Source organism: Aquila chrysaetos, chromosome 9 (genome assembly GCF_900496995.4).
Source record: "Aquila chrysaetos chrysaetos chromosome 9, bAquChr1.4, whole genome shotgun sequence".
Lineage (NCBI taxonomy): Eukaryota > Metazoa > Chordata > Aves > Accipitriformes > Accipitridae > Aquila > Aquila chrysaetos.
The window spans coordinates 23963362-23977177 of NC_044012.1; the positions used below are offsets into that span (position 1 = coordinate 23963362).

The 13816-nt window shown below is 48.4% G+C and overlaps 1 long non-coding RNA gene across 1 annotated transcript; it reads right to left on the bottom strand.

Annotated features, from left to right (window-relative positions):
• Positions 1-215: 215 nt before the first annotated feature.
• LOC115345997 lies at positions 216-3599 on the bottom strand. Its single transcript, XR_003924986.1, has 3 exons — positions 3375-3599; positions 2696-2792; positions 216-1902 (listed from the first exon to the last, which is right to left on the bottom strand). It is a non-coding gene; the product is annotated as an uncharacterized LOC115345997 (long non-coding RNA).
• Between the last annotated feature and the right edge of the window lie 10217 nt (positions 3600-13816).

Consider the following 13816-nt stretch of genomic DNA (forward strand, 5'->3'; position numbering starts at 1 on the left):
GAGCCGGGGAAGCTTCTAGCAGCTTCTCACAGGAGCCACCCCTGCAGCCCCTCCCCTGCTACCAAAAACTCCACCACACAAACCCAAAGCAGCATGCATCCACCTGCTCTGGCATGGGGTCCTCCCCGGGCTGCAGGTGGATATCTGCTCCACCGTGGACCTCTGCTGGGTCCCCGTGGGCTGCACGGGGACAACATGCATCACCATCGTCTGTCTTCACCACAGGCTGCAGGGCAAGCCCTGCTCTGGCACCTGGATCACCTCCTCCCTCTGCTTCTTCACTGATCTTGGTGCCTGCAGGGCTGTTTCACACTCCCATTTTCTGCATCACAGCTTCTGCGCAGCATTTTTTAGCCCTCCTTAAATATCACAGAGGTGCTACCAGCGTTGCTGGTTGGCTCAGCTTTGACCAGCAGCAGATCCATCTTGGAGCTAGAACTAGCTGTGCCCAACATGGGGGCAATGCCAGGTGCCTTCTCACAAAACCCACCCCTGCAGGTCGTGCACCCCCTTGCCCCACCTAACAAAACCTTGCCACGTAAACCCACAACAGCAATTGGCTACAGGGCAGAGAGGAAGGATTGAAAAATAGGGACAGGGAGACACAGAAAGGGGGGGGGAGGGGGAATAGTGATGGGCTACAGGACAGAGAGGAGGCACTAATAAAAAGGGAGAGGGTACCAGACTGAGATGGACAAAAACAAAGATTAGTGATGGGCCACAGGGCAGAGAGGGAGGAATTAAAAAAGGGGATGGTGCAGTGGACAGAGAGCGACTGAGAAATACCAAAAACATCAATGATCTAAAGGGAAGAGAGAGGAGAAATAAAGAATAGGGACAGGCAGCCAGAAAGAGAGCGAGCAATAAAGACAAAAATGGGCTATGGGACAGAGAGGGAAGAAATTAAAACATAGGGACAGGGACCTGGAACGAGTGAATCTAAGAAAGAAAAAGTATACCAGAATACAGGGCAGAGGAAGAGCAATTTAAAAATAGAGACACAGTGCCAGACAGAGAACTGCGGTGGGGTGAAGGACTAAAGAGCAGATGGGGAGAAATTAAAACAATTGGGATAGGAAGACAGACAGATAGATTGAGAAAGACAAAAGTAGTGATGGCCTGCAGGACAGAGACAGAGGATGAAAAAAAGAGGGGCAGGGAACAGGACACAAGCGCAGAGAGAAAAAGAACATGCAGAGGTAGAACGACAAAGAAAGAGGGGGAATTGGAGAATGAGAGAGGGAGAGGTACAGGGAAGCTAAAAAAATGACAGCAGTAAGAGAAAGAGAAGGGAGGGGACAGGGATGCCGAAGAAGGGTGACACGGCCCCCAGGGTCCAGGACTTACTGCAGCTCCCACTCTCAGAGCTGCTGGGAGAATTTGAAAGTTTGGGTGCATCTTTCTCTGTGTTTCTCTCTCCCTCCCTTCCTCTTCTGTAGCTCCAGTAACTTGACTGTGATCCACCTAAGAGAATAGATTGGCGTCTTACAGCTCTTACAACATGAGGCTTCCTAGATACACAACCTCATGCGTGCACACACTACATGGCTGTACTGTGCTTTTGGTTACACATACAGACCCTGCCCTGCACACCGGTGATAGGATCTGCTGAGGACTATGCTAAGATGGATCCTTCCTCACCTGGAGAGGCAAGCTGTCTCCTGTCTGCAGCTGGAGGCAGCTGCCAGCTGGATCTCTTTTATTTTATTCTTCAGCTGCTTTACCTTTTTCTGGCCTCTCCAGCTTCAGCTGTGGCAGCTCCTGTCCACAGCCAGTAAGTCTTCAGCTGTCCCTTTTTGCCTGTGCCGCTAGGAGAATGAAGCCAAAGGCAACGCACACAAACCTGAGCCAGATGCAGTCAACAACATCTGCAGAGAGGAACTGACAACTGAGTCCTCAGTGCTGTTACTGATTTGTCATTGATTTATTATTAGTTAGAATTAATTATATTTAATTTTAATATTTTAGCAAAATCATATATATGTTGTATTTTATACATTTAACCACCAACCAGTGTCTGTTGTGAAATCTCCTGTATAGCCCCGTACCAAGACCAGAGAAATTGGCTAAAATCATCTAGTAGGAACATTTAGAACTTAGATAACAAGATAAAGAAATTAAAATCTGATTATAAAAGAGTTTGGTTTGATTAAAAAGTAGAAAATTGTGAAGCGTAAGTATGGGAGTGTTAAGTTTGAAATGTAGCCTTAGGAACTTAGGAGCTTAGAAAATGTATAATGTGTAACCATAAGTATTGTTCAAAATCATTTAACCACAGAAGTTTTGACAAAGATTGGTAGTCTTGTAGTGTTTGTTTTGAAAACTAAGGAAACCGTTATGGACACCAGTTTGCTGCTTGGAGACACCTGAGAGGTCAAGAAGCAGATGAGTGAGGAAGACTATGAAAGACCACCCGAGGACTCCTGAGGACCACCAGAGACCTTCACTGCGCCTGCGTAAAGGACATTTACATATGCTAATGATTTCCCAGAAGTCTAATGAATATGTGTAACTTTTCTTGGAAATCTAATGAATATGCATCAATAAGTCTTAATATAATGTGTATTGTTTTGGTGACAGGTGTGCGTGGTTTGTGAGAGGACTCGCCCGCGCACCCGGCCGTCAATAAAGAAGTGTCTGCTTATCTACACTAAATTGGTGTTGATAAGTTCTTCATTCCGAGCTTTTCGGTAACAGTGCTGCCTCTGGGAGAGAGAAAGAGCAAGCAACTGTTACCCACAGTGACTACTATAGCTTTCCTCAGGCAAGAACCCCTCCTGCTGCAGGAGCTTCTGGAGTGTCCTAGTTTCAGCTGGAATAGAGTTAACTGTCTTCCTAGTAGCTGGTACAGTGCTATGTTTTGAGTTCAGTATGTGAAGAATGTTGGTAACACCGATGTTTTCAGTTGCTGCTAGTAGTGTTTAGACTAATGTCAAGGATTTTTCAGCTTCTCATGCCCAGCCAGCGAGAAAGCTGGAGGGGCACAAGAAGTTGGCACAGGACACAGCCAGGGCACCTGACCCAAACTGGCCAACAGGGTATTCCATACCATGTGACGTCCCATCCAGTATAGGAACTGGGAAGTGGGGGCGGGGAATCGCCGCTCGGGGACTAGCTGGGTGCCGGTCGGTGGGTGGTGAGCAATTACACTGTGTATCATTTGTACATTCCAATCCTTTCATTATTGCTGTTGTCATTTTATTAGTGTTATCATTATCATTATTCGTTTCTTCTTTTCTGTTCTATTAAACTGTTCTTATCTCAACCCGTGGATTTGCTTCTTTTCCCGATTTTCTCCCCCATCCCACTGGGTGGGGGGGGAGTGAGTGAGTGGCTGCGTGGTGCTTAGTTGCTGGGTGGGGTTAAACCACGACATGGAGATGCTGCTCTTTCCTCGAACTGATGCTAACGGCACCTGCATTTATGGAGAATAAAGCTTATTCAAGGGTGTCATGGTTTAACCCCAGCTGGCAACTAAGCACAATGCAGCCACTCATTCACTGCCCCGCCCTACCACAGTGGGATGGGGGAGAGAATTGGAGGGGGAAAAAAAAGTAAAACTCGTGGGTTGAGATAAAGACAGTTTAATAGGACAGAAAAGGAAGGGAAACTACTACTACTACTAGAATATACAAAACAAGAGATGCACAATACAATTGCTCACCACCTGCTGACCGATGCCCAGCCGATCCCTGAGCCGCAGTGCCCCCTGGCCCACTGCCCCCAGTTTATATACTGGGGCATGACATAATATGGTATGAAATACCCCTTTGGCTTGTTTGGGTCAGCTGTCGTTGCTGTGTCCCCTCCCAGTTTCTTGTGTACTCCCAACCTCCGCTGGCAGGGCAGTATGAGAAGCTGAAAAGTCTTTGACTTGGTATAAACACTGCTTAGCAACAACTAAAACATCAGTGTGTTATCAAATTATTCTCATCCTAAATCCAAAACACAGCACTATACCAGCTACTTAGGAAGAAAATTAACTTTATTCCAGCCAAAACCAGGACAAAGGGCCAGCTTGCTGCCATGAGGGCAGGATTTGGGGGCAGTCAGTGGCTATGGGACAGGCTTCAGGGGAGATGCTGGAGTTGGGGACAGCAGCATGGGGTGAGCAGGGCTGGAAGAGTTTTTTTGAGTTGGGGATGCACCCAGTGCCTTTTCCAGGGGGCGGGAAGGCCTCCAGGTACCCAGAGGGACGGGAGCAGCCATCTCCTGCCCCTCTTCCTGCTTCCTCTCCACCAGGTCTCAGAAAATCCCTCGGAGCTGCCCTGATGGGGCCCCACTCCAACTGACCATCAACCTGTTGCACTAGTGTCGTGGTTTAACCCCAGCTAGCAAAGTAGCACCACACAGCTGCTTGCTCACTGCCCTCCCAGTGAGATGGAGAAGAGAATCAGAAGAGTAAAAGTGAGAAAACTCATGGGTTGGCATAAAGACAGTTTAATAGGTAAAGCAAAAGCCACGCACACAAGCAAAGCAAAACAAGGAATTAATTCACCACTTCCCATCAGCAGGCAGGTGTTCAGCCATCTCCAGGAAGCAGGGCTCCATCATGCATAATGGCTACTTGGGAAGACAAACACCATCATTCCGAACGTCCCCACCATTCCTTCTTATTCCCCCACGTTTATATGCTGAGCATGATGTCATATGGTCTGCAAAATCCCTTTGGTCAGTTGGGGTCAGCTGTCCCAGCTGTGTCCCCTCCCAACTTCTTGTGCACCCCCAGCCTCCTCACTGGTGGGGTGGGGTGAGAAGAAAAGGCCTTGACTCTGTGTAAGCACTGCTCAGTAGTAATGAAAACATCTCGGCATTATCAACACTGTTTTCAGCACAAATCCAAAACATAGCCCCATACTAGCTACTATGAAGAAAATTAACTCTATCTCAGCCAAAACCAGCACAACCGGTCAGTTGGAAACATCCTCGCACCTCCTTGGCACTCTCAGGCAGACACGCCTCAGCAGCACCATCCCCTGGGGCTGCAGCCCTTTTATACAGAGGGGCCATCACCATCAGCCTCACCAGCCCCACCTGAGGCTCCTCCAGCCCCAGCCCACAGCTACAGCCATGGCCCCTTACACCCACTATGTAACCTGCTCCCCTGGATTCTCTGACAGCCACTCACCAAGTATGAAGGGCTACAAACAGAGCCATGAGCGCAAAGGAGACAGCAAGTGTTTATTTTTTAATGCATGCAAGTCCCAGGAGTGAGTCTGCTATGGGGCTTGGTGCCTGTACGCTCACCCTTTCCTTGGACAACCTGGCAGTTGTTACTGGAGCAGCAGATACAGAGAATGACAATACAGGGATGGGTAGCAAGACAGAGGAACAGAAAGAGAAAAATAAAATGAGGGAAAAGGACTGAGGAGCAGAGGAAGAAAGGTACAGGGAAAAGAACAGTGAGATGGAGAAATCAATAAAAAAGGGATGAGAAGTCCTGCAGGGACGTAATGGAAGAAAAACAGGGTCAGGGAGCAGGACAGAGGGAGAGAGAGAAAATGATGAGTGGGGACCAGAACAGACAGATCGAGAGAGAATCTGAATGAGAGGGATAAAGAAGGAAGGAGAGAAAGAAAAAGAGATTGGGAACAAGCCAGAAGGATTGCAGAAAAAAAGAGAGAGAGAAATATCAGGACAGAGAAATGGAGAAAGAAAAAACATTGATCATAGAATCATAGAATAGTTTGGGTTGGAAGGGACCTTTAAAGGTCATCTCGTCCAACCACCCTGCAATGAGCCAGGACATCTTCAACTAGATCAGGTTGCTCAGAGCCCCATCCAACCTGACCTTGAATGTTTGCAGGGATGGAGCATCTACAACCTCTCTGAGCAACCTGTTCATGTTTCACCACCCTCATTGTAAAAAAATTCCTTATATGTAGTCTGAATCTACCCTTCTTTAGTTTAAAACCATTACCCCTTGTCCTATCACAACAAGCCCTACTAAAAAGTCTGTCCCCATCTTTCTTTTAAGCCCCCTTTAAGTACTGAAAGGCCACAATAAGGTCTCCCCAGAACCTTCTCTTCTCCAGGCTGAACTACCCCAACTCACTCAGCCTTTCCTTGTAGGAGAGGTGTTCCATCCCTCTGATCATTTTTGTGGCCTTCCTCTGGACCCACTCCAACAGGTCCATGTCATTCCTGTACTGAGGATGCCAGAGCTGGACACAGTACTCCAGGCAGGGTCTCACAAGAGAGGAGTAGAGGGACAGAATCACCTCCCTTGACCTGCTGGCCACGCTTCTTTTGATGCAGCCCAGGATGCGGTTGGCTTTCTGGACTGCAAGTGCCCATTGCCGGCTCACATCCAGCTTTTCATCCACCAGTACCCCCAAGTCCTTCTCTGAAGGGCTGCTCTCAATCCCTTCCTCCCCCAGTCTGTATTGATACTGGGGGTTGCCCCAACCCAGGTGCAGGACCTTGCACTTGGCCTTGTTGAACCTCATGAAGTTCACATGGGCCCACATCTCAATTTTGTCCAGGTCCCTCTGAATGGCATTCGGTCCCTCGGGCATGTCAACCACACCACTCAGCTTGGTGTCATCTGCAAACTTGCTGAGGGTGTACTCGATCCCAATGTCTATATCATTGATGAAGATATTAAACAGTACTGGTCCCAATACGGACCCCTGAGGGACACCACTTGTCACCAACCTCCATATGGATATTGAGCTGTTGACCACTACCCTCTGGATGCGACCATCCAGCCAATTCCTTATCCACTGAACAGCCCATCCATCAAATCCATATCTCTCCAATTTAGAGAGAAGGATGTTGCAGGGGTCACGTGAAAGGCCTTACAGAAGTCCAAAGAGATGGCATCCGTAGCACTCCTCTTGTCCACTGATGTAGTCACTCCATCATAGAAGGCCACTAGGTTGGTCAGGCAGGACTTGCCCTTGGTGAAGCCATGCTGGCTGTCTCAAATCACCTCCCTGTTCTCCATATGCCTTAGCATAGCTTCCAGCAGGATCTGTTCCATGATCTTCCCAGGCACAGAGGTGAGGCTGACAGGTCAGTAGTTCCCAGGGTCCTCCTTTCTACCCTTTTTAAAAATGGGTGTAATGTTTCCCTTTTTCCAGTCACCAGAGACTTCACCTGACTGCCATGACTTTTCAAATGTTATGGAGAGTGGCTTGGCAACTACATCAGCTGATTCCCTCAGGACTCTAGGATGCATCTCGTCAGGTCCCATATACTTACGTATGTTCAGGTTCCTCAGGTGGTCACAAACCTGGTCTTCTCTTGCAGTGGGAAGGACTTTGCTCCCCCAGTCCCTGTCTTTCAGTCCATCCACTCAAAAGGTGTGGGAAGAGAGGTTGCCACTGAAGATTGAGGCAAAAGAGTTGTTGAGTACATCAGCCTTCTCCTTGTCCATTGTTACCAGTTTGCCAGTCATGTTCATTGAGGGGTACACTTTCTTTGACCTTCCTTTTCTGGATGACATATCTATAGAAGCCCTTATTATTCTTTGCATCCCTTGCCAAGTTCAGCTCCAGCCATGCCTTGGCCTTTCTGACCCCATCCCTACGCAACTGGGCAGCATTCCTATACTCTTCCCAGGATACCTGTCCCTGCTTCCACTGCCTGTGCATTTCTTTCTTGCCCCTTAGTTTGACCAGCAGGTCTCGATTCATCCATGCAGTCTCTTGCCTTCCTTTCCTGATTTCTTACAACTGGGGATTGAAAGCTCTTACACTCTATAGAAAGCATCCTTAAAGATCTGCCAGCTCTGTTCTGCTCCCTCATCCCTGAGGGCAGATTCCTAGAGGGTCCTATTGAGTAACTCCTTGAACAGCTAGAATTTTGCTTTCCTAAAATTCAGGGTCCTGACTTTACTCTTCACCTGCCCCATATCCCTCAGGGCTGCGAACCCCACCAGCACATGATCACTGCAGCCCAGGTATCCTGGTTTCAGCTGGGATAGAGTTAATTTTCTTTCTAGTAGCTGGTATAGTGTTATGTTTTGGATTTAGTATGAGAATAATGTTGATAACACACTTGATGTTTTCAGTTAGTATAAACACTACTTAGCAACAAGTTGAGGATTTTTCAGCTTCTCATGCCCAGCCAGCAAGAAGGCTGGGGATGCACAAGAAGTTGGGAGGGTACACAGCCAGGACAGCAGACTCCGACTGACCAAAGGGATTTTCTATACCATGTGATGTCATGCCTAGTATATAAATTGGGGGGAGTTGGCCTGGCAGGGGGGGATTGCTGCTCGGGAACTAACTGGGCATCGGTTGGTGAGTGGTGAGCAATTGCATTGTGCATCACTTGTTTTGTATAATCCAATCCTTTTATTATTATTATTATTGTCATTATTATTATTATTTTCTTCCTCTCTGTTCTATTAAACTGTTCTTATCTCAACCCACAAGTTTTACTTTTTTTCCCCCCAATTCTCTCCCCCATCCCATTGGGGGGGGGGAAAGTGAGTGAGCGGCTGCATGGTGCTTAGTTGCTGGCTGGAGTTAAACCACAACAGTCCTTTTTGGCACCCAACGTGGGGCTCGAAGGGTTGAGATAACAACAGATCTGACCAGAGTGTGTTAAAATGAATTTGTTACAAGCATTCATTCCACGTGGCAGAAGTTTGTACAGAGCACACCATCGTCATATGCCAACCCATTGGCAGTACTGACCTGGCAAGATGAAAAGGCACTGACAGTGGATGAAATGGCTTGCCAACTCTGGCAGCAGAAGAAAATCTCTCTTCCTCCCTACAGGCCTGCATCTTGGTTCTGGAAAAACTGTCCAAAAAGTCAAAAGAACTGATCAAACTGATCGAAAAGTCGTACTCCCCACCTGTATGGATCAGTACCTCAGCTATTAGGAGTGAGCGTTCCTCTGCTCAAAGAGAGAGAATATAGAAGGTACATACCACCAGGTACCCTGTGGTTTTACCTGCGTGACCATGGAGAGGACATGAGGAAATGGGATGGAAAACCTACCTCGGTCCTAGATGCACAGGTACGTGAGTTGTGAGGAAAAACAACCACAAAATGGGATTCTTCCAGGAAAAATGCTGCTCCAGTTTCCAAACAGAGTAGAAGGGCTGATCTTACTTCTGATATTCTGAAAGGGACTTCTAAGTCAGTTTTACAAGTAGTGGGTAATGGATATTCTGATCCAGATTAGAGGGGCCCTGACTCCAGCCAGATGGAGGAAAGGGACAACTGGGTCTATTGGACTGTGTGGATTCAATGGCCTGGCACGTTAGACCCACAGGAGTAAAAGGCACTAGTAGACACTGGCACACAGTGTACTCTAATGCCATCAAGTTATAAAGGGGCAGAACCCATCTGCATTTCTGGTGTGACAGGGGGATCCCAGCAGTTAACCATATTGGAGGCTGAAGTAAGCCTAACTGGGAATGAGTGGCAGAAACACCCCATTGTGACTGGTCCAGAAGCTCCATGCATCCTTGGCATAGACTATCTCTGGAGAGGGTATTTTAAGGACCCAAAGAGGTATTGGTGTGCGTTTGGTATAGCTGCCATGGAGACGGAGGGAATTAAACAGCTGTCTACCCTGCCTGGTCTCTCTCAAGACCCTTCAGTTGTGGGGTTGCTGAGGGTTGAAGAACAACAAGTGCCAATTGCTACCACGACGGTGCACCGGCGGCAATATCACACCAACTGAGACTCCCCGATGCCCATCCATAAGTTGATTTGTCAACTGGAGAGCCAAGGAGAGATCAGCAAAACTTGCTCACCCTTTCATAGTCCCATATGGCCAGTGCAAAAGTCTAATGAAGAGTGGAGACTAACAGTTGACTATCATGGCCTGAATGAAGTCACGCCACCACTGATGGCTGCTATGCCGGACATGCTAGAACTTCAATACAAACTGGAGTCAAAGGCAGCCACAATTGGTACGCCACAATTGACGTCACTAATGTGTTTTTCTCAATCCTTCTGGCAGCAGAGTGCCCCGCACAATTTGCTTTTACTTGGAGGGGTGTCCTGGAATTGACTGCCCCAGGGGTGGAAACACAGCCCCGCCATTTGCCATGGACTAATCCAGACTGCACTGGAAAAGGGTAAAGCTCCGGAACACCTGCAATACATTGATGACATCATCGTATGGGGCAACATGGCAGAAGAAGTCTTTGAGAAAAGGAAGAAAATAATCCAAATGCTTCTGAAAGCCGGTTTTGCCATAAAAGAAAGTAAGGTCAAGGGACCTGCACAGGAGATCCAGATTTTAGGAATAAAATGGCAAGATGGACATCATCAGATCCCAATGGACATGACCAACAAAACAGCAGCTACGTCTTCACCAACTAATAAAAAGGAAACACAGGCCTTCTTAGGTGTTTTGGTTTTTGGAGAATGCATATTCCAAATTACAGTCTGATTGTAAGCCCTCTCTATCAAGTGACCCGGAAGAACGATTTTAAATGGGGCCCTGAGCAACAACAAGCCTTTGAAAAAATTAAACAGGAGAGACTGTTCATGCAGTAGCCCTTGGGCCAGCCCGGGCACAAGAAGATGTTAAAAATGTGCTCTATACTGCAGCCAGGGAGAATGGCCCTACCTGGAGTCTCTGGCAGAAAGCACCAGGGGAGAGCCAAGGCTGGCCCCCTAGGATATCAAGGATCTGAGGCTCACTATACTCCAACTGAAAAAGAGATATTGGCAGCATGTGACGGAGTTTGAGCTGCCTCAGAAGTAGTTGGTACTGAAACACAGCTCCTCTTAGCACCCTGACTGCTGGTGCTGGGCTAGCTCTTCAAATGGAGGGTCTCCTCTACACATCATGTAATCGATGCCACGTGGAGTAAGTGGGTCGCACTGATCACACAAGCTCGTATAGGAAATCCCAGTCACCCACGAATTTTAGAAGTGATCACGGACTGGCCAGATTTTGGAATATCACCAGATGAGGAGGTGACGCATGCTGAAGAGGCCCCATTGTATAATAAACTGTCAGAAAATGAGAGGCAATATGCCCTGTTTACTGATGGGTCTTGTCACATTGTGGGAGAACAACAGAGGTGGAAGGCTGCAGTAGAGTCTCCTATACGACAAGTTGCAGATACTGCTGAAGGAGGTGAATTGAGTCAGTTTGCAGAGCTGAAAGTCATCCGGGTGGCTTTAGACACTGCTGAACAAGAAAAATGGCCAATACTTTATCTTTATACTGACTCATGGATGGTAAAGACCAACAGCCAGACCAGGCACATAGAGGTATCGAAAGTCTCATAGCAAAATTTTCCATTAAATTCTCCTGTAAGCTGGCTGGTTTGTTCATTTGGCTGTGGTTTGTTTGGGGAGTGATAAAAGCATTATTTGAAAATGTCCAGCAACTGCTCCCACACAGAATGTGCCAGGACTGAAAGCTGTCGCTGGCCCTCACCTTCCCTTGGCAGCCATTTAGCGGCTCCACCAACACTGGCGCCATGCACTTTCTCAGCCATGTAACAGTTTCCACACTCTCTCTCACTCTAGCCAGAGCCAGGCTCCAAAATTGAAAATGTCCAGTGACTGCTCCCACAAGGAAGGAGCCAGGACTGAAAGCTGTTACTGACCCTCACCTTCCCTTGGTAGCCATTTAGTGGATCCACCAACACTGGGGCCATGTGCTTTCTTAGCCATGTAAACAGTTCCCACCCTCTTTCCCGCTCTCACCAGAGACCAGCTCCAAAATTGAAAATGTCCAGCAACTGTTCCCACACAGAAGATGCCAGGACTGAAAGCTGTTGCTGGCCCTCACCTTCCCTTGGCAGCCCTTTTAGAGCCCCACCATCACTGGGGCTATGCGCTTTCTTAGCCATCTTAGACTTCCAGAGTGCCCCAGGTCTTTTGCTGCACCTTGCTGAAACCCAAAAGGGGCCCTCCTGCCTTCCAGAAGGCCCCGGCTCTTTTCCCAGCATTTGCCAAAGTCTACAATGGGCCCTGCTGCCTTCCAGACTGCCCCAGGTCTTGTGCCAGGCTTTTCCAAAGCCCACAAGGGGCCCTGCTGCCTTCTGGTTATCCCAGGGCTTTTGCTGTTCTTTACCAAAGCCCACATGGGGCCCTGCTGCCTTCCTGATGGCCCCAGGGCTTTTACCAGGCTTTGCTGAAGCCCACAACGGGCCCTGCTGCCTTCTCAATTGCCCCAGGGCTTTTGCTGGGCTTTGCCAAAGTCCACAAGGGGCCCTGCTGCCTACCAGAGTGCCCCAGGGCTTTTCTGGGCATTTCCAAAGTCCGCAAGTTGCCCCACTTCTCCCTGAGTGCCCCAGGGCTTTTGCCAGGCTTTGCCAATGCCTGCAAGGGGCCCTGCTGACTTCCATAGTGCCCTGGGGCTTTATCTGCTCTTTGCCAAAGCCCACAAGGGGCTATTCTGCCTTCCTGAGTGCCCCAGGGCTTTAGCTGGACTGTGCCAAAGCCTGCAAGGCATCCTGCTGCCTTCTACAGTGACCAGGGCTCTTGCTAGGTTTTGCCGAAGCCCGCCATGGGCTCTACTGTTTCCACAGCGCGCCGCAGCTTTATCCAGGATTCACCAAAGTCCAGAAGCGGCCCTTGCTGCCTTCCAGAGATTCACAGGGCTTTTGCCGGCCTTTTCCGAAGCCCACAAGGGGCCCTGCTGACTTCCAGAGGGCCCCAGGGACTTTGCTGGGCTTTGCAGAAGCACACAAAGGGCCCTCCTCCTCTCCAGAGTGCCCCAGGGCTTTTGCTGGCCTTTGCCAAAGCCTGCAAGGTGCCCCGCTTCTCTCCAGAGTACCCTGGGGCTTTTGCTGCGTTTTTCCGAAACTTACAAGGGGCCCTGCTGCCTTCCAGAGGGCCTCAGGGCTTTTACCAGGCTTTGCTGAAGCCCACAAGGGGCCCTGCCGCCTTCCAGACCTTCCCAGGGCTTTTTCTCAGCTTTGCCAAAGTCCACAAGGGTCCTTTGTGCCTTCCAGGCTCTTAGACTTCAACAAATAACTTCCTTATGTCGACAGGGAAGGAAGTTACACCTCCAGCCAAAGTCACTGTCCACAGGGTATCAGTTCAGCAAGATCCCAGTCCCTCAGGGTTGAGAAACTTTCCATCTTCGGAGAAATTCAGTTTCACAGGGAAGGCTTTGGGGGTCTCAGCGATGAAGCTCAGGGATTCCTTGCCCCTCCAGATGGGGATGCATTCCTGGGAGCATGAACTCATGATGCCGACTGAGATGGGTCTGGAGGACTAAATAGAAGATTTCATGCAAGCCCCCTCTTCAGTATTGCTTCCAAGGGGATCCCAAATGTCCTCTTTGGATGGAATTCAGAATATTCCAGGGGCAGAAAGCAAAGTCTTTCTGATTCTGCCGAAGATGGGAAATGTGTTACAATTAGCAGCAGATAAACTGCTTTTTAAGTTAGGTGTATGTTTGCACACATTGTCCATGCATAGCCATCTAACAAAATCCACCAAAAAGAGTACCCTTACTAGGAAGATTCTGCAACATAAACACAATAGGTTGTACCCAGGTTAATTTTAGTATTTGTGTCCTACAGGAAATGGCAATAATTCAATTCACTGCTTGCACAGATGTTATGAACATTCCTCATTCTTCCTCACCCTCCTATGCATGGTTGGTTCTTTGCTTTTTCTGCAGATATCCCCAAACGAGAACTTCTTTTCTTCTTCCAGGGAGAACAGGAATCCTCACGCTTCTTCATCTCATGAGCAGAGCACATGAGGGCAACCTTCTCCCTGGAGAGATTAAGTGGAGAGCTGAAGGTTTGGGAAGAAGTATGGAACTGAAGGAAATTTTGGAAAAGACAAAAAGGAGCTGCAGGAACTTCTGAAAAAGAAACCAAGGGAGACCAAAAATGCAGCCAAGAGAGATCAGGACATGCCAC